Below are 21,351 nucleotides of genomic sequence, written 5' to 3'. Positions count from 1 at the left end.
GAGTTATAGTGTGTGCAGTTACTAAATGACATGTTTTGTTGAGTGTCCAAATGTGAAGACATCACTGCATGCCCTGACTTCCCCATGCAATCTGACATGTCTGAAATTGTTATTAGTGGGTCGGGCATTTTTACCTTACTAAACAGATTAAAAACTTCATCTACGACAGGTCACAGCAAATTTAATAACAAGCTACTCAAGAATGTGTCCCAGCTAGTGTCGCAACATACCCCCTGGGTTCATTCTTAAGACTGGTGAGTGGCTAAAGTCATCGCATTCTACAAATCCAGCGAGTGTTTATCACCCCTTAACTACCAATGAATATCATTAACCAGTACAATTCGCAAACTTATGGAACACATTATTAATTCACAAGTCATCGACTATTTCGAAGATCCCAGTTTAACATTCAACTACCAGCACAGGTTTTCATTTACATTACGACTTAGCATGAAACCACCACATTTACTCCATCTTTGCAGCAGCTCACCACCCTCTTGGCATCATCAAATTAAACCTAAAGCATGCTTTTGTCAACATACATAAACTTGCTTACACTACACTAATCCACACAAAGCTCGAAAACGCATCGCTAATATAGCACTCTGGCAGGTAAACATTGTTGACGAGATTGCTTTTGTTCAAAACTGGGCTGTTCACCTTCATATTTTCCGACTATTCATCTTACACTTCTGTGTCATCATTAAAAGCACGTACTGATTTACAAGCACTATCCCTTCGCCACAAATCAGTGCGTCTTTGCCTGCTTGACAAACTTTATAATCGTACTTCTCTTCACAATGATTTCTTTCAGTCACCACCTGTCGTATTTTCATGCCGGGATCACCACCTCATATTCAAGCGTACACCATCTCGCACGTTACAATATGCATGCTCCTTTATACCCTGCACCATCAGTGAAGGGAACTGCTTTCCCTCTGATATTGCCACAGAATCTGACATTAAAATTTTACGACGTGCTACGCACTGTTAATTAGTTGCCTTTTTTATTACATTCTTGTTTAGTTGTTTTTGTGAGTTACTAATAAATACCTGTATTAATACCGTAGTTTGTGTGTGCATGCATATTTTCAACATTTGATTTTGCTGTGTGCATAACTTTTGTTTTGCAATTCTTATGATTTCTTACATTCTGTTTCTTAATACCTAAACAATGTTAGCATACCTTTGTTCTGTACTTTGTCCTATTATTTGTTGTAACTATTTCTTTGTAACCTCATTTATGTTTGTACTCCCCCTGCCCCTGTTATGTGATGGGCGCAACTGATGCCTTTAAGGGCACCGTTGAGCGCTGCAACACTGCTACTTTGATGTAGCAGTGTTGTGAGGCATTTTGCTACCCTAGGTAAAGTCAAACTACTGCACTCCTCTCCACTCTAGCACCAAATTTAGGTGCACCATGTGAAGAATTTTAAGACACATTGTAAGGCATTATAGTAACTAATATGGGAAGAAAGTTGGTACACAGGTTTCCAGGCATCACTTCATTGTTCTTTCAAAAGTCAGTCATCCATAGTGCATTTGAAATTGGATATTTTACGGAATCCAACATTGTCCCTTGCCATTGGTGAAATGTAAATGTTAAAGTGGGGTGAGGAACGACTAGATGCGATGTGCCCATCTAGAGCTGCCAAATCTAAGTGGCCACTTGTTTTGCCTACAGCACAATATACCTCTGCTTGGTTGTGTTGCTGGTCAGAAATATACATACAAAATAACAGAAGGTGCTGCTGTGCCAATATATTCACAAAAGTCTTACATGATTATACAGGTGCCATCCATTAGCATCAAAACATGGCTTGCACAACAAGCACAGTATCTTCAGCGGAAATTGTAGTGTTATATCTTGCATACAGAAATGCAGAAAAGTGTAAACAAGGTGCACTGTGCTAAAATTTGTCTTGTGAATTCCTACTGTGCCAACTGTGCAGATTGATGACATATAGTTTGATCTGGGAGCTAGCCCAATGCACATGTACACAAAGGAAAATGATTCACCTCTTAAATATGTGAAATGACGCCCAGGTAGGCACAGTAAATTTTCAACTTTGTATGCTTCAGTGTTATGCTAGAAGAAAACGTTTTTTTAGTGTGTTGCTGATTCCCAATTATATACCAACTATGCATACAGGAGAATAATCTGCAATCTTTTAGGCTGCGTGTTAAAATACCATGTATACAAACCCAGGGAAAACATGGGGAAGGCGGGAAATGGAAATTCAAGACGATGAGCAAACCGAGAACAAGATGAAAGCAGGAGCCAACGTTTCAACAAGTGGACTTGTCTTCTTCAAGGCGACATATGCTTTCCTCGCCACAGTTACAGATATTAAGAATCAATTTGGTTGATGCCCAGCCTGATACTCCGTGATTATACTGATAGATATGCATACAATTGTTTATCCTTTTTCTGTGGATTGCATTTCACCTACTAACAATTGAAAGATATCAGTCAACGTGAGATGCAAATAGTGTTGTACTTTGCGGAAGGTATGTATATATATATAGCACCAGCAATTATGTTACGACCTTTGACGAGTCATGTGACGCGCTTGACACACCATACTCGCCGCTGGGTTGTTGTGCTTTGAGTGCCACATGTTTTTCTGAGCACAGGTTTGACCGATAAAGATTTAATGCTGTGAAGTGATGTTTCCAGTGCCTTATTCTACACTGTCACGACAACGCAACAATGCTCTGAAGTATATATTTATTGATTTGACAGCAAGAATTCCATAGACATTTTCTGTAGCATGAAGGAAGGAGATGCAGATATGGTAGCAGATCTGAATCAGTATTATTATTATTATTATTATTATTATATACATAATATTACTGTATTAATCATTAATATACATCATTGTACTGTGTGGTAGTACAATATATAGTATACCGCTCAACACAGTCAGTGCTCAAAGTTAGCCAGGGCTCGAGAGAGTTCGGCCTCTCTTCCATTTTCTAAGCAGGGGTTCGGCCCCATCTTTGCAGGTCAACTGTAGCACTGCGGCACCCATTCGACAAGCACTGTAGGTGATTTTATTGCCAATAGTGCCTTGTGAGGGGAAATTCCAACTCTCCAATTTTTGGAATAATGACTTAAATAAACAACAAATCGGTTTACTACCTCTGTCCAAGCGGCGTGATTATGAATGCCTTAAATTGTTGCAGAATTCAAATAACACCCCACACTACTCATTAAAGAACAACTATCTGCCTCCTGATAATTTGAAACCTACTAGGAATAGCCACAAACTTAACCTTGCACCATTTCAACTGCATACTAACCTGTTTAAGTATAGCTTTCCTCATACAATTGAAAAATGGAACTTACTCCCAGGTGAAACTAGGTAAATTAGAAAAATCTTTGTATTTACTTGATTCATGCTGCGTTTATTATACTGATTGTATCTTTTATATTGAAGTTATCATGTTCTTTAAGGCATTGAAGTTGATTTGTGCAGAAAAATATTTTGTTATATGCAATGTACAAACCCACTCCTGCGATAGCCCAATTGGACTACAGTATGTGAAAATAAAAATAAATAAATAAATAAGTGAATAATCAGTTGATAGGGCATGAGCAAAGACAGAGCAACAGCTATTGTCCTACTTCTGCATGCATTTCCCCAAGGCATTGCACATGACAGTCACCACCCTTAATTGCTCGACTAATTAAGATTCTTGGCACAGCTAGCATACTGTTTCATGAGTCAGTTGAGTGTGAACCTACCTGTTCGTGAATTATTGAAGGTTCACCTTGGTTTCTTAGTTTACAAATTAAGTTTAATTCGTTTATTTTTGCATTACGAGTACAGTGCTATACCATGCATGTACGTACACTTTTGCAGTAAGCAGGTGTGAAACCATGAAATATATTCTTGTAGTGCCCTGAGGTTCTAGGTCCTTTCGGCTCCCCTTATTACCACCGGTACCACTATAGCCGTTACCACCAGTGGTGCGGCCGGTATGTCGATCGATACCGCCTGAATGCTTTATTGAGCGATATATGTGTGAACGTGACACGCGCGGCTTGCCCGTAAATCCGTTTCACTTGCGCGTGCCGCGTCAACAGAAACACGCCGCTTTTCTTTCTTTCTTTTTCTGGTGGAAATGGGGCACAACATCGAATAAACGAAGCTTTGCACAACACGTTTACAAACGGACAAACACGAAATAACAACCACTCTGACTCATCATTAACATGTCTAATTGACCAACGATTTGGCGGCTGTCCATTGTATTTGTTAGGTTGTTAATTATGCTGTTTCTCACTGGTCAACCAAGCGAGACTGTTCTAGTAATCATGCAAGCCGTTCGTTTTCTTGCATTTCGTGACTTGCTCGTCCGGCTCCTTTTGCCGACGAGAAGCAGCCTATTTCTCGCTTTATCCCCAGCAGCAATACTCTACAAAACGAAATATTGTCCCTCCATTTAAACCCCATTCAACCAGGTTTAATGTCCTTGACATTGAGCCACAATATGTAAGGAATATCGTTTAAAGGCCGCAGGCCAGCTGACAATGGACATAAATCGGAGGGGCCGAGGGGCCAAAGAAACTAAACTAAAACATTGTTTGCCGTGAGTATTTTCTAAACAGCATGTGCCTTATATCTTAAATAAATAAATATAAAATAATCTAGACGGACATATGTTAGAACTTTGTTTCGTTTTGTCCATTTTCAAACTCTTCTAGGTGGCGCCCCAACAGCTCATCGAAATGCACGCAGCGCGAATTCGAATCCACAGCGAGATTTGAGCGCGGAAAGCTGTTATGTGCCAGTATGCTGGGGTAGGCTTGACAACTCAAAATTTTCTATTTGTACTTACGAAGCAGCAGTATTTGACAGAAAAGAATAATACTTTGATGCTCTTCTCACGCCTACAAGCGAGGGCGGCGTGATTAACAACACAGCGTAATGCGCAACGGTGAACGCCAACGAACTGCGTGCCGCCACCAACCTGGACGAAGCATTTTGGTAAGCTCGTATTTTATTTCTTGTTTGCAAAGTTTTTCGCAGGCAAACAATTTCTTTATTTCTAGAAGGATCGCATTTGACTTCGCTATCGTGAGTCTCACGACGTGAACAACGGCTTCTGCGATATCCAGAACGTATTGATGTGCTCAGTGCGCATGCATGATGTAAGACGATAGAATAAGCAGAACTGTGTAACCTCTATATCGTACAAGGGGGAGAAGGCGCGAAGATAATATGTCAGTTGAATAAAAAGGACACATCTCGTTTGTACGCGTCCTTTTGTTTTAGTTACTGTATATTTTGGTAATGTATCGTCATATGGGTTTACCAGCCATGGCCGGACTTGGTGCTCTCGTTCTCGCGTGCAAATGTCCCAGTTGGCTGAGGTGGCACTGTGAACAGCGCCAGACAGGGCGCGATTCTCCCGGTTCTTGAGCCCCTGGCCAAAAACTTATTTCTGGTATAGGAAAAATTTTCACAGCTGTGCACTGTACCCACCGTGGTTGCTTAGGGGTTATGGTGTTGGGCTGCTAAGCACGAGGTCGTGGGATCGATTCCCGGCCACGGCGGCCGCATTTTGATGGGGGCAGAATGCGGAAACACCCGTGTACTTTGATTTAGGTGCACGTTAAAGAACCTCAGGTGGTCAAAATTATTTCGGAGTCCCCCCACTATGGCGTGCCTCATAATCAGATTGTAGTTTTGGCAAGTAAAACTCCATGATCTATTTTTTTACCTCCGCACTATGTGTTTTGAAATGTTCTCCCTTGTTTAGGCGTGTTGGTACAAGCCTTTACCGTAGTTTTAGCTTTAATATTTGACCATATTCTCTCGGTGCGTAATGCCTTTATATACGACAACCGCGGATAGAAGTTGCGACTGTTTGAGATCGTAGCGCCTTTCCTCTAAGTTGTAGTGATTAGATGTCATTGGAAATGTGTAAGGTTGGAAATGCTTGTTTTCATCCTTCACATTCTAAAATACAAATTTATACTAGGGTAATTAAAACTTGCAAAATGCAGTGTGAAACTTCATACTAAACTTTATTTATTCAAAGAAAATAAACAATATTTTCAATGTCCCTTTATAATAGCATCATTGTGCACTGTGGAGGTGAACTGGTTCGAAGGCACAAACTGACTGAATGGATTCTTGTCTTGCTTTAGCATAACTCAGTTTGAGTATGGAAGAAGAAGTACAGGTGACAGGATGAGCACTAACTTCTAACTGGTCTTATTCCACGACCCTACTGCACATTATATGCGCCGCTCATAGCACACATGAGAAAAACAACTGAAACAACAACCTTACAAGAAGCAGACGGCTGCAGTTCACTGAAAACGTGCCGACCAACTTAGAAAGTAAAGTTCCTTGCCTGATAAAGATAAGGAGGGTGTACTCACGCACACCCTAACGTATTTGGCAATGGCATTAGCCTGATCAGTAATCTCGCGCATCAGTTGAATGTTACTGCATCCTATGATGACACATTCTTTAAAAAAACTAGTTTGCATCCACAAGTCTTGCAATGCATGGCAAGGGGCCTACTTCGTTAACTTTTATGAAGGTTGTAACTATGCTCGCCCAAGCAATCGTTGATACCGCATCAGAACGGTAAGTTGGGCCAGTTGGTTGGGATTCATACTAAGGTTTGTTACAGCGCAACCTAAGACAAGGACAACAGAAGGTACAAAACAGCGCCGTGTCGTCATTTTGTACCTTCTGTTGTCCTTGTCTTAGGTTGCGCTGTAACGAACCTTATTATGAATCATTGATACCCCTTCCCGTCTGTCTAATGTAGACGCCCTTGCACAACAAGGGAAACTTGTATACCATAGCTCAAGTGCAATTAACATGCCCGTTCACGTCTTTTTTTCCAACCAGTGTGTCAAAACAGATATAAAATACTCGCAAACATGCAATGACCACTTCGTCACTTCACATTTATTCTGCGATATTCTGCTATCTCAACTGCAGGTTGCCAAGAATGAAAAATTACCAGAGTGCACTACTCGAATGGTGTTCACTGTATCTGATGAGTGTCTTGATTTACCTAATCGATGAGATGTCAGTGAAAAGCTTTGTATGATGGTTACAAATGGCCGGTAACAGCATTTAAGACAGCCTAGGATTTGTGAAGGCACGAGAATGAAAGCCCGTAAAATAAATAAAAGGTGAAAATAAACTGCCCTTACCATGACAATGCTTCTGTGCACTATTGCATCAATCTTTACAAAAACTTTGTCAAATAGGGGCACTGGGAAAGAGCAGCTGCAGTTTTTTCTCAACATGTCAGCAGTTTTGGCGTGCAAGTACAGTCCCTACCAAATGCAAAGTAGCGCGATCTTGGTAACAGTTCGCTTTGCGAACCTTTACAAGACTGTGCCCCAGGTTTGCACATTCATAATATATGCAGTGCACTGATGACACTGTTTCTGTCTGAGACCACTTATATTACTGATGCGGAGCGCATTGTCACGTGAATTTCTACAGAAAAATTTGCTTGTTTGTTTGGTTTTTTTTTTCGGAAAAAAAAAAAGACCACACATGAACTAGGTCGTTGTAACGCTGTTATCGGTCATTTCTCGGCGTATTCCACAACCTTTGCATTGGCACCATATTCGATAAGTAAGGAAATAAACATTCATTACAAGTACATATTAATTGCTTGTTCACAATGGAAAAAAAGAAACTTGAGTAGCACAAACATAAACCTATCAACATAGCGTGGGTGATGTTCACGGAAAGCACTCATTAATTTTTTTCTTGGCCACAGTTAGTTGTCACATCCAGTATGTAATTTAATGGTGGTTTCCGAGAAACCTGTACAGGTCTCCTTCGTAGCTTCATGCTAAAGTAGGGTGGGTGAAAATTTTTCCTGTCATGAATTTTACTTGCCTTGCAGGCTTCCACAGAACTGATCTGCCATAATCAAATAGTGCTCTGTAGTACCTTTTCTTCATATACCTGTATTTCACTCATTGGCCTTTACCAAGCTACTCATGTAAACATGTATTTACTGCTCGAAAACGGGCAATTCATGCTCCAGTGTGTCAAATTTGCCACCTCCCAGAGCTGCTCCAAAACTTCTTTGACTGCTTCCATCCCTGTATGAGTGGCCCATATAATGTTTAATGAAATTATCACTGGCATCCCAGAAACTTCAACATTTAACATCTGCCTGCCAAAGTGCCTACATCTCAACATTTTGGTTAGAACTGATCACTTTATTTGCTGCAGGACTGAAGCTGTCTTGATATCCACAATACATTGGACACTACATGCAGGATTATGAATGGATACCTGAACACTGCTTGAAGGAGCAAGCTCTACAGCATCACTTATGCTCCTTTCCATGGGTTGGCAAGAGGAACCGTGGCACGCAACTCTACAGGCACCTGTGCTCTTCACTACCTTCGGAGGAGAGATGCATTGGTATGCTGTACATATATTTGACTGTGGGTTCCAGCTGCATTTCTTGCATTGTCATTCGATGTGCAGGTAGAGGAGTTACCTATTGGGCGCACATGTTGGTTAACGATACAAAAAGGAAGGTGCTTCTTTGAACACCGATGACCCTGTCCTCCACTTATTTATTTTAATTTTCTTGTTACCTTATTTTTGCTGATTATATAAAGGTCGCAGGCAATTAAGCCAAGAAAAGCGTTGGTGTAATTAGCTGTGGTTGAAATTGAAATGTAGAAAATATTGAAAGAAAGTCATGAAAGCAGACAAAAGGACCTTGTCTCTGGTGGTGACTGAACCCACAACTTTTGCAGTACACACGCGATGCACTACCAATTGTGCTAACTTGGGTATTTATGATATTTATGCCCTGGGAGTGTTAGCCAGCGCCATTTAGAGCCATGGTGGGCAGATGTGGAACATCTTTTTTTGCACGATGGTGTCGCGTAACACCTGAACTGAAGAGAGCAGGCATGTGGCTAATAAACCCATGCATGCTACCTAAAGGCATCAAAGCTATGAGGTTTCAAACCCTCGCATGAATGAATGAGAAGGAAAACGGGCTTCATTTTTTTAAAATCACGACCATATAAAGCCAGCAGGCAATGAAGCCAAGAAAAGCATAGGGGTAACTAGCTGTGGTTGAAACTCAAATGTTGAATTGGCTCTGCGGCCATCTATCAAATTTCACCGCAATGCATTATCATAACTCAATGGGCAGCACGTTTAAAAATTATAATTCAGAAGACTGCCAGAATTTCAACAAATGAGCAGTTAGCAAGAATGATAGTGTATGCCCTTCTAATATTCTTCGTATTTATGGCACTTATTCGTAACTTTTCCGCTGTCTTATATCAGTGTTTTAATTCGGACCAAAACTGTGCTATAATGTAGCAAAGAGGTTATGGTCTAGTGGCGTAAATGTGCATGTTAATAAGAGGGCAAATCGCCTTAACGTTAACTGAGAGTTGCTTAAACTTGGGCAGCCTTCCGAAATATACTTTTTTTGAAGTTGCTGTCCATTGAGTTACACTGGTGCACCGTGTCATGCGAGCTACCACAACGAGATGGCGCTATGTACACAGTCATGTAAGATGCGGAACAACGCCTCTGGGAGAGCGAACCAGACCGTGTAAGCCGAGCCGGCATGTAGCCGTGCTTGTTTTGCATACACAACCTAGTAAACAGTTCCAGTTAACACTTACGTTTTGTCAATCACGTATGCTCGTCACCCGACCATGACATGGAGGCAACGGTGGGATACTCGACAACGCTGTGAGAAATGCACCACGCAAGTAGAAGTCTACACCTACAGCGCACTGCGGTGAATACGAAACTTTGCTACCCATGGCTTCACCTACAGTGTCCACAGCCCAGCACGCAGCTCCACTAAACTCGTTCGTCGTCAAACTGCCGGAAAAACTTGATTTTCGGCAGCCCGAGGAGTAGAAACGGTGGCTCATGAGAAGGGAGTGCTATAGAGCTATCTCCAGACTAAAGACGACGACGAGACGCAGGTGAACACACTCATTTATGCCATGGGTCGTGAAGCCAAAGACGTCCTAGCCTTGCTCAGGCTCTGTGATGCTGAGAAACTCGACTACAACACAGTAATGCAACTGTTAATAAAAAATTTCCTGACACGGATGAACATGATATACGAGTGTGCAAAGTTCAACAGCCAGAAGCAAGATGTGCATGAGACAGCCGATATGTTCATCACCGAACTCTTCAGGCTAGCTGAAGCCTCGGAGTACAGCGCCCTGAAAGAGGAACTGATCTGTGATAGACTCGTGGTCGGTCCCACAGACACGTAGGTAAGTGAGAAGCTGCAACTTAATGCTGAGCTTACTCTGGAAGCCGCTGTCAACGCTGCTCGCAACATGGCAACAATCAAACAGCAGCAAAAGGACCTACGGCCACAGCTACAATCACTTGAAGCTGTAGACACCATGCACAGCTTCTCGAAGAGCAAAGGAAATAATTCGTAAAAACCAGCGTGACCAAACTGCGCTGACATGCAAGTGGTATGGCTCAACAAGACACCTATGGTTCACCATCACACACTATGTGCACAGCGAATGGCAAAACATGCAGTGCCTGCAGTAAAAAGGAACACAGCTGCCATATGCTTTTCCGCTTCCAAAAAGCAGAACAAAATGCACATACCAAGCTGTTTTGGAAGAGGTTTACTTGGACAATTAACTGACCAACAGGATCCTGGGCCATGAAAAATCAATGTGATGGTCAATGGCTTCAAGGTAGACACTGGTGCAGATGTGACTGCCATGCCAACAAGCCTCTACGACGAACAAGTCACGGGAAACCTGAAGCAAGCAAAAGAACAGCTGCTCGGACCCGGCAGGACCAAAAAAAGCAACGGTTAGACTGCTACCGTGTGCTGAAATGGCTGGTTGTGTCAAGAACAAATTTATGTAATAGACAAGCTGCATGACGCACTTTTTGACGTCCCCCCCGCAATCAAATCCTTCAATGTCCAACCAAGTCTCCTTGAAGTAGCGGAGTCAAAAGGCAACGTCAGCGACCCAGCCAACATTTTATGCCACTACCTCTACCTGGCTACAGACCTGGGCCTACCTTCTCAGGACCGATTACAATATATCGCTACTCCCTGATGCCAAGCGGTGTGCTATTATGTACTCGGGGCGAGTACCTCTGCCCATGTTGCCGAGTGTCCAAATGTGAGTTGGAGAGAACGGAGAGCCTGGGTGTCATCATAAAGGTCGAAGAAACCACAGAGTGGCATGCACCTATGGTAGTGGCTAAAAATGAATGAGGCGAGCTTCAAATCTGCAGTGACTTTGGAGGGTTAAAATAGAACATTCTGTGAGAATGAGTCTTAGTGCCCACCATCAATGATTGCCTGGCCAAACTCACCGGAGCTGCCTGGTTTAGCAAACTTGATGCTATAGCCGGATATTGGTTACTGGTTACCCGAGTCCCAGAGGTACCACACTTTCCTGACGCCAATTGGCCATTTTAAGTTCCTCCGATTGTCCTTCAGAATTTCCACAGCAACTGAATTTTTCCACAGGGAAATGCTAAGACTGCTAGAAGGCCTGGACGGCCAAGCATGTCTGCAAGACGACATAATAGTGTTTGGCCGAACGAAGGCAGAACATGATGCACGACTGCACAAAGTACTTCAGCACCTGCAAGAAGCTGGCATCACCCTAAACGCAGGAAAGTGTGTACTACACCAGCAGTAAAAAATCGGGCCCCTTGGTTAACCCCCTTCTCGTTCATTACATAACGAGGGTCTCGAATCTGGCAACATTGGTGCCTTCAGGTACTACGTGTGGGTTTATTGACCAGTTGCCTTCACCCAAAAAGATCACATACTCGTGATGCCTGCGACAGAAAGGATGCTCTACATATCGCCAAGGTTTGTGAGTGGTGGCACTGGCTAACAATCCCAGGGTTAATTCTAGTAGTAACATAAATACCCCAGAAAATAGATGGGAAGATGGTGCTGTGTTAGCTCGATCGGTAGAGCATCACACACGTAATGCGTAGATGTGGAATTGTTCCCCACCTGCGGGAAGTTGTTTCTTCATCCACTTTCAGTTCCATTAAGTTATAATTTCTTTATTTCAATTAGTAAGTACAAGTAATTTTCCCTGTGTTGTCCTTGGTGCCTTTGTTTGTTGGCGTCTTATGATTAATAAAAATCGGGCCCCTCGGTTAACCTGCTTTCTTCTCGTTCATTACATAACAAGGGTCTCGATTCCGGCAACATTGATGCCTTCAGTTGGCATGTGGGGCTTTATTGACCAGTTGCCTTCACCCAAAAAGATCACGTACTTGTGATGCCTGCAGCAGAAAGGATGTTCCACATCCACCGCGTGTGTGCCATGTTTTCTAAGAAAGCAGGAACTATTCATATAATCTCTCTGGAAGTTCATAAAAGAGGGGGAGGGAGGAAAGATTGCAAAGAAGGGAACAGGGTCAAACAAATTGAGGTGTAGCAACCTGTGTAAACCGAAAGCAAAAAACATTCATACACATACTTGTGAGAAATAGAAAAAAAAAGAATAATTACACAGTCATTCTTTGATATTAAAAGAGCTTCTGATATCAGTTGTGAATTCATGTTTCTACTTCTGCCAAGAATATATTTCAAGTTGTGGATGACAAGTGCATGTGTTACAATGCTCACCTACATTGGTCTTACTTTGTTTTTATATTCTGCAAATGTTCTCTTGCCCTTTCATCAGTGCAGCGTCCAATTTGGCTTGTGTAGAGCTTACCAGAAGTAAGAGGTTATTTGGTAAACCATTCCAATGGCATAATTCATGAACGGTGTTGCATGCCTTTTGTTAAAAGCAGCTGTATTTTTACACTCAAGCGTGGGAAAAAAGCTTAGATGGCTTCTTCGGAACCAGCAGCACGAATGGGGCCCCATATTTGTCATTAACCTTCTTCAGTGAGTGCAACTGCTGTGCTCATGAGGCAGTGCCTCTGGCTGCTTCAAACTGCGCACTGTTACCTTTGCTGCTTTCCACTCCTGAAGTTTTCGCAGTAGGGATTCTGAGATTCCGATGATGAGAGTGAGGGAGGCCAGCTGTTATGAACATGCCAACGTGAGCACAAAATCTATTGCGCCTTGTGTTAATACACATTTTTAGAGCCTATTCAAGGCACATTGGGCAATTGTGGGCTTAACATGGATTTAGGCTGGTTCATACAGTAGCTAACCTTTCTTTGCTCTTAGTTGGTAACTTCAGGAAACATGCGTTAGGGTGAGCATCAAATGTTTACCTAAGATATGCAGCATATTGTCAATGGGTTAATGAAGTTGAGTCTGATGAAGTCTTGTCCGGTTAGGAAGAGTCAAGGGAAAAAACAGAACTGACACCGACCAAAGTGAAAAATTATTTAAAGACACGTGGGAGCCTTGCGTACAATGCTTTCACCATGCGTGTCTCATGTGTAAAGGTTAGTCCTTTTCCGTGCCCATTAAAGACATTTCAAATGTTATCTACCGTATTCTCATGTGTCATATTAGAGTTAGGTTGTAAAAGAATCAAGATATCGATGTATGTAAAAACACTTAGAACCACGGCGTTGTCAAATATCTAGTGATGTAATGTCACAAAGCACAGGAGCATTGCGATTATCACATCTCAAAACCCCTACTGCAAAAGCTTAAATTCCAAATGCATTGAAATTTCACTTTGGCTATATTGGTAATAAATTAGTAGTAAATACTACTGTAGTGATCTTGGCAAAGCTGCGGGGCTGGTATCTAATTTTCTTTTTGATATTCTTTTAATACTGTATTAGCAGACGACACATGAACCTGGTGGTTAGTGGCTATGACGAGAGTCCACATCGCCTCCAGGTTTTTATCACTGCAGGCAGCTGCAGGTGGTCCCTTATCTCGTAGGCCACACTAAGGTGCCCTGCAATCTGAGTCATGCCTCACTGCCAGTTACTGGTAATTGTGGCATTCATTTCAGTCTGTATCAAGATTGTTAGAATGCTGTTTTGTATTTACACTGTTTGAATCATTTTTTTATGCAGCCCTAACTTTTGTTGTAGTTGGGCTTTAAGGGCTGTAAAACAGCAAAAGCCAGCAGTGCGCACACTTTAAAGCAGCTGGAAGTACTGCCTCATGAGCACCAAGTGATGCACTCACTGCAGAAGGTTGCTGACAAGCATGGGCTCTGAGTTGGGCTGTTTGGTGTTGCGCTGCCAAGCCTGATGGTGGATAATCAAATTGTAGCTGTGGCAGCTGCATTTTGATAGGTGTGAAATGCAAAAATGCATGTGTGTTTTGCACTGTATGCACAGTAGAGTAACCAAGGGGGTCAAAATTATTCCAGAATCCCTCGTACTTCATGCCTCATAATCATATTGTGGTTTTGGCAAATAAAACTACAGAATTTGGTTCAATATATTAGTTGGTGCCCTTTGATGTTCCAGTTCTAATTTTCTTGCTTATAAAAGCTCTGTTCTTGGTATAAATGATGAATTTGTTATTACAAAAGGCTAACCTTTAATCTAACTTGACTCATTAATTTCCTTTAGTGTCCCTTTTCCATGCATTAAAAGCATGGAACACTAATACATTTGCATTAATTTTTATTTGACTCGTGCTCAACAGCTAGATGCCATAGAAGAGAACTACTACCGTGGGCTTCAAGCTGATAGGTTGCCGTATAAAAGCTTGTCTTTTCTTTTAGAGATAAAAACACCTGAGCCTAGTTTTCTGTCTTTATATAGACTATTGAGATAGGCAAACACCACTTGCATGATAGATCAGTGATTAGTTATGTGTTCAGTTTTTGCCCCCACCCCAAAAAAAAGAAAGTGAACTTGTGGGATCGTTCTCCACCTGTGGCAAGTTGTTTTTTCATCCACTTTCATTTCGATTAATTTATCATTTCGTTATTTCCCCTATGTTGTCCTTGGTGTTTGTTGGCTTCTTATGATATTACTAGTAAAAATTGGGCCCTCGGTTAACCCTCTTTCTTCTCATTTATTACATAACGAGTGTCTCGAATCAGGCAACATTGATGCCTTCAGGTAGCATGTGTGGGTTTATTGACCGGTTGCCTTCACTAAAAAAAGATCACGTTCTCGTGACGCCTGCGGCAGAAAGGATGTTCCATGTCCGCCGCAAAGGTCTGTGAGTGGTAACGCTGGCTAACACTCCCAGGGTTCTACAAGGAAACATAAGTACCCCAGAAAGTGGATCGGTAAACGGCGCCGCGGTGCTCAATTGGTAGAGCATCGCATGCGAAATGCGAAGGTTGTGGGATCGTTCCCCACCTGTGGCAGGTTGTTTTTTCATCCACTTTCATTTCCATTAATTTATCGTTTCATTATTTCATTTATTAAGCTCCAGTAATTTCCCCCTATGTTGTCCTTGGTGTCAGTGTTTGTTGGCTTCTTATGATATGACTAATAAAAATAGGGGCCCTCGGTTAACCACCTTTCTTCCTGCAATAACATGTTTCATGGAGGATAACAAAAGCACGCTTTACTTTCTTTAAAAAAATATGCTTCATGTACGCAGTCTCTGCGTCCTTGTCTGTTTGCAACCTAAAAACATGAAAAAGAGCTAGTAAAAGGCAGCAGAAAATTTTAAACGAACTGCTTCACAAAGAATAGCTAATAAAAATATTTTAGAAATTTCAGTGGTTTTCTGAAAATAAAATTGGCTTGGAAAAGGTTAATCTTGTATGGGGCACTAAGAACAGTAGTAAAACAAATTAGTCACCTAACGCAATCTGTGTAATGAATTGAGGATAAGTGCTCTATAAAAAATTACATGTTTTCGATGAGAGATGGTGATTATTTTCCGACACATGTCGATCTTTATTTGCTAATGTGGAAAACCACAATCACTTCCCTCTCGGCTCTCTCAGGGCTCTGCAACTAACCCCATGTGCTGGAAGATAGGGAAACACCCACGGCTCATATGTTCAGCCATGTGGCTACTGTAGTTATTTGTGCAAGTTCTGGGTTCACCCACTCCCTCATTGAAACATTGATAATGATTACGGTTACTAATACTCGTTTCCATCCAGGAGCCAAATCAGCTTGTAGTTGATGCTAGTCCTGTTGACAGGTCTTTATCCTTGTTTCTTCCTGCTATCATACTTCTAAGAATAAATAATCTTGCATACTATTGCTGAAAGCTGGGAGAGTTGGTTACTGGCATTAGGAAACATAGTTACTACACTATAACATGAAACACATGAAATGCACAGGATGAGCACTACGCATGAACTTCTTTTAGTACATGAGTGCGATTATATGCATGCATGAAATGCTCAAATTTTCAGCAAAATTTGACTATACGTGACATATAACATACATCACTCATTCTATTTTGTATGTACCGTACATCTTTTTCAAGTAATCAATTTTTATATTCGAGATTTCAATAGAAGGTGTGCTATTGCATTTATCGGTTTGTCTGGGAAGGCCCTTATATATCAGTGTGCAATTTTAGCCTTACATTTTCTGAGTATGTTGTGCTGTTGTATTTTGCCATGTATTGACATCTTTTACAATGTCCTACAAGTGTTTCAGGCCTTGCTAACACGCTAACCTGCGCAGAATGTTCAGCCTGTCTTTGAGGCACCTTTGAGTGCCTTTAATGCCTTCAGCAGCAAGTGTTATACCCGTCACACGAGCATGCCAAAGGTCCTTTGAAGTTAAGGAGCATTGAGCTTTCAAGGACATTAGTTCAACGGATATATGTCGGTGCTACATGGTCTCCAGGTAGTCTCCGTTGACGCTTTTAACAGAAACCGCAATGTATCCTTAGCGCTACCATCACCTTGAAAGTAATAAAAAAATATGTTCTAATGCGTCTTATAATAAATTTGTCACATTTTTTTCAGCAACATTTATTTTTCCTAATACATAGAAACATCAAAACAAAATGCACACGTAGTAAAGACATTACTTTATCACAAACAGATGTATTTATTGTAATGATGGCCACCATGTGTACCGCTTCGTACACCGCACATTGGCGTCGATTATTCATTGTTGCCTTTGCTTCAGCTGCTTTGTTTCGTTCGTTGTGGCTAGGTAGCGGTAGGTACACGTAAACGCTGTAAAAACTAAAAAACAAAAGTGACAAGGAAAGATGTGCAGAAAAAAGCCAAGGAGACTGGGATGCCTAGCAGCCACTAACCAAAGAACCAAATCGCACATGGCAACCGTGTTGTGTCGAGGTTGCTGCTGACGACAGGCCGTGCCGGTGTTGCTGTACCGGCGCTTTCATGATGGAGATTGCGGGTGTCCCGAAAGTGTTTAGTACTTTAGTAACAGTATTCAGTACTTATAAGCTCGTTCTGAAGAGGTAAAAATTGAACTTCCATATCTTTAGATTATTTTTTTCTACTGTCAGACGCCCTCTAGGCTTGGGAGTATTGCCTTGAGGTTTCAAAGGACGAACGCGCACTCCTTTGACTCAAAGCCCCCTTCCAGTAGGGCTCCTTTGCTGTGCCTGTGTGACAGTGCACATTCTCCCTTGAAGTAAAGGATCTTTGGTTCAAAGGACTTTGAAAGTGCCCGTGTGACTGGGGTATTATGTAGGATAGACCAGGATTTGTGGTAATGGCAGGCTGCAGGAGCATTGTGCACAGATGTAGGTGGTAACAGCATCTGGATATCTCACAAAACATTGCCAAACTGTGCCAAACTGTGACTGTACACATGCAGTTTGCAAATATAAGGCAGGGAAGTGCAGATTTGTATACTAGGTCTTTTCCATCCAAGAAACCAATAACTGCATTAACAAACCTTCTACAGGGGTCTTGAATAAAGAAGTTGGTTACTTGAACAATATGATGTATGACATGGGTGCATCATGAATCACATAGTTTATATGTTGTGTATTGTGAAATTTCCTGCGAATGTGTCGTTTTTATGTATGTAATCATTGTTTAGTGAGGTTGCTTGATGTCCAGCACCCATTCTCTGCATATCATGTTGGTATTTTGTTTTGTCTTAGAACTGTAATTATGTTTCATAAAACCTTACATTGCTAAAATTAGACTTTGGGGCAGTTTCGTCCACATTCTTGTTTTTGTCATTTCCCTTACCATGCAAGCATTTTTCTGGAGCACTTGCAGTATTTCGTCATGCTCTTGCGTTTACAAGCCAGATGTCTGTCTCTGAACAGCTCAAACCACTTGTAGCATGCAAATCTGATGCATCATCAATAGAACTCCATAGTGAATGTATTGCTAAAAATATTTTTCAGGGGATGAAGCACTTCTATAACTACAGAGTTTTGCAGCAATAAAGAAGCAGAATGCTTGCATCTGTGTAATCTATATATAATATTTTCTTTGTATCATCTTTTATCTGACTGTCTGTCAGCATGGTAACATTGCATATTATCTTCTTAACATTCATGAGTTCCAAATAGCTACTATAATCTTTTTGTCCTCACATTTTCTGCAATATCCTTCACCGGAAGGACAACTAGCAGTTCACTTGATTTACCACTTACAGGCAACAAATTAACCATAATAGTAGTGTCATGCCTATTGCTTAAAAGCTCCTAAACGATTTTGCACATCTGAAAGTTCCTTGAATTCATGCAAGCAGGTGCTGCTTATATGATGGCTGAATGCTCATGTGGTTGGTTTTTAGGCCAATGTGAAAGAAAAACGCCAGTACCGATGTGTTGCTTTATGATGTTGACCTGTATTTATTATTACGTTGGTAAACTGTGTGTGCACTCTGAAGATATGCACATTACTGCTGGTGTTTTGTATAATCTGTGTATAATACAACAACATATCAAGAACACATTCATTTTATTAGTTTTTGTAATATGTTGTCATGATTTCCTTTCTTTGTCAGTGCTGCAAGGCGTCCTAATACCTAATTAAAGAGATTCTGCAGATATAAAGAGTTGATTCAAAATTTCAGAAACTTTTAATCACTGCAGCTATAGGTTTTTTTAATATAAGCTTTCTTCACTACAAAATGGGGGTTCCTAAATTGGTTATTTGCGCCTATAAACCACCCAAGCTGGATGAAAATACTTTTCAGAAATTGCTCGAAGGTCTATTATACTTAAGTCAGAATAAGAAGATACTCTTTGCAGATAAAAAACATTAATGGTCTATCTCACATAATGAAACATTCTGGAAGGCCTTGTGGTCATTCGTAGAAACACTTTGTAGCTTTGTCAGTGCCGTGATGTTTCAACCTTAGCCTACAAGATAACGATACTCGCACCATGTGAAATTTTCGCGAAGTATTCTGTTTGTGCATTCTGCGACTTAAAAGGAAGAGGTCCGGACATTGACCAAAATGGTTTAAAGTACTTATTTGAATTTATTTGAATTTGAAAACGTAAAAAACTATTTTAAACATTTTGGTCGGTGTCTGGACCTCTTCCTTTTAGTATGCATCATCCCGACCAGACGGGCTTTCGTCATACTCTCCACTTCATCCAGTCTGCAACTGTACAATGGGCTGTAATTTTTCCTAAAATCTGAGGTGGCCAAGATGCACTTGGAGTGGTAGCATTGAATGGCCCAGCACTGTTGAATAATTGGTGATGCTATGTTTAAATATTCATGCGGTGTCTGTTTGCAATGCAATCGTACATAATCTATTTACGTTTGGTTTTACAGAATGCTCCCTATCAAGCACTGCCATCTCAACAGTACCATGGCTTTTTGTGTGGATTCCTTCCCTTTTGAAGGCCACCACTGTTTGCACAGCATCACAGCCTGCCTGCCTTGATCTTGCGGAAGAAGAAAATACAAAATGCCTATTTTTTGAAATGCATGCATGGCTCCATGCAACACCACCTGTCGTCGGGGTGTTAAGGCTTTTTGCAGAGAAAATGTAATGACGCCTTATGTGTGCCCTGGTGGCAAAGTGTTTGCCTCTTTGCCTGTGTAAAAATTTCACACTTATGGATACTGTTAAGGGTTCCTGTATCATATTTTCTTTCACATCCTAAGAAATTTTTGTTTCATTATAAAACTAAAAATTATAGTTGAATTGCTGCTTTGTGTGATATGCAATATTCAGCTGAAGGTGATCAGCAGAGGTCGAACAAGTGTTATATCAGGTGGAGAAATTTTTTTGAGAAGTGGACTTCTTCGTTAGGGTAACAACCGTTTTCCTTGGCAGTATTTATATAGTTCACTTTTCTCCACTCCATGGATATCCAGCAAAATGAGTGAGTGCATAGAGAAGGTGAGGTAAGTTTAAATGCTCACCATGGGGGTTTAGTTGGGGTAGCAAGGTGTGTAGAAGTATGGGAGTTTGGCAGGTTGCTGGCGCCAATTTCTATGAGTGATCTTGTTGTTTGTGTCTATGTCAGTTATATAATACGAGGCGTCTTCTGAGGCCACAAATATTGAAAAAAAACTCCTTATATTTGTGGAAATTCAGTATGTGCCCCTGGGGCTACTACGAGCACTTGGGGCCACTGGGTAGATGCAGCTCTCCAATGAACTTTTTTGACACAAACTTGTGTATGTACACTGGGTGTGTGCCACTGCATATGTGCCACTCTTTAATGAACCTCTTTGATGCTGACTTAGGTCATGGGGCATCACAACACAAACCTATGTAGCGACATCTGTGTATGCAAGTAAGTGTGAGCTGGAATTGTCTGCTTGGATTTTCTTTCCCTGACGACGACTAGTCCCCTTGTTGAATTAACTTCAGCCTGAGATATCACCTGTTTGTCTACTGTTATCACATTATGCCCATTTTGCTGTGAACTTGTCATGTTCTCTAGCTGGCAAGCTTGAATTTCAGGTACTGCACGCTAAGGAAATTGATTCAGAGTGGGTGGTACCACCTCTGCTTTTTCTTTGCAGCTGTGTGTTACATGAGAGAATAAGTTGTACGTAGATGTCTATTAGAAATAGCATAGGTATTCAAAGGTACTTTCATTATCTTCTAGGTCATTGGTGCTGTCTGGCCTCCTTTGCATCATATTTTGTAGCATGCTTTTTACATGCAAAAACAAATGTGGCCTGTTCTAATGCATGCAAGGACTGCCCAATAGCTCATGATGTTTTGAGCCGCTGAATTTCAGTCTTGGCTGCACTTGTGGATTTTCAACTGTACTGAAGCTTGCAATATGCTTGAATTTCCAGTCAAACTGGTTTGCTTGTATGTATTCAATTTATTGAATTATTTCACTTTCATTATGCTAATAGTCATTGATTGTACTATCATGCTGGCACATTTGATTCTGGAACTGCAATAAATTTCCAGACATTTTATTGCTTTGTCATGGTTTTTGCACTCGTCAGACACAATCTACTAAACACACACACAAAAAGAACTCCCTTCAGCCTCGTAAAATTCCCAAAAAGTGCATAATAAACTCCCAGACCTACCTGTAAAAGCT

General features: G+C 41.2%; 1 long non-coding RNA gene across 1 annotated transcript; it reads left to right on the top strand.

The window, feature by feature from the left end:
* The first annotated feature begins 4,531 nt into the window (after window positions 1–4,531).
* On the top strand, window positions 4,532–21,288 carry LOC129381333 (uncharacterized). Its single transcript, XR_008609531.2, has 3 exons — window positions 4,532–4,997; window positions 8,238–8,432; window positions 19,607–21,288. It is a non-coding gene; the product is annotated as an uncharacterized lncRNA (long non-coding RNA).
* The last annotated feature ends 63 nt before the right edge of the window (window positions 21,289–21,351 follow it).

The sequence above is a fragment of the Dermacentor andersoni genome, chromosome 1 (assembly GCF_023375885.2).
Source record: "Dermacentor andersoni chromosome 1, qqDerAnde1_hic_scaffold, whole genome shotgun sequence".
Classification (NCBI taxonomy): Eukaryota; Metazoa; Arthropoda; class Arachnida; order Ixodida; family Ixodidae; genus Dermacentor; species Dermacentor andersoni.
Note: the sequence above shows the minus strand (reverse complement) of the source record. Positions and strands in the feature narration are given on the sequence as shown.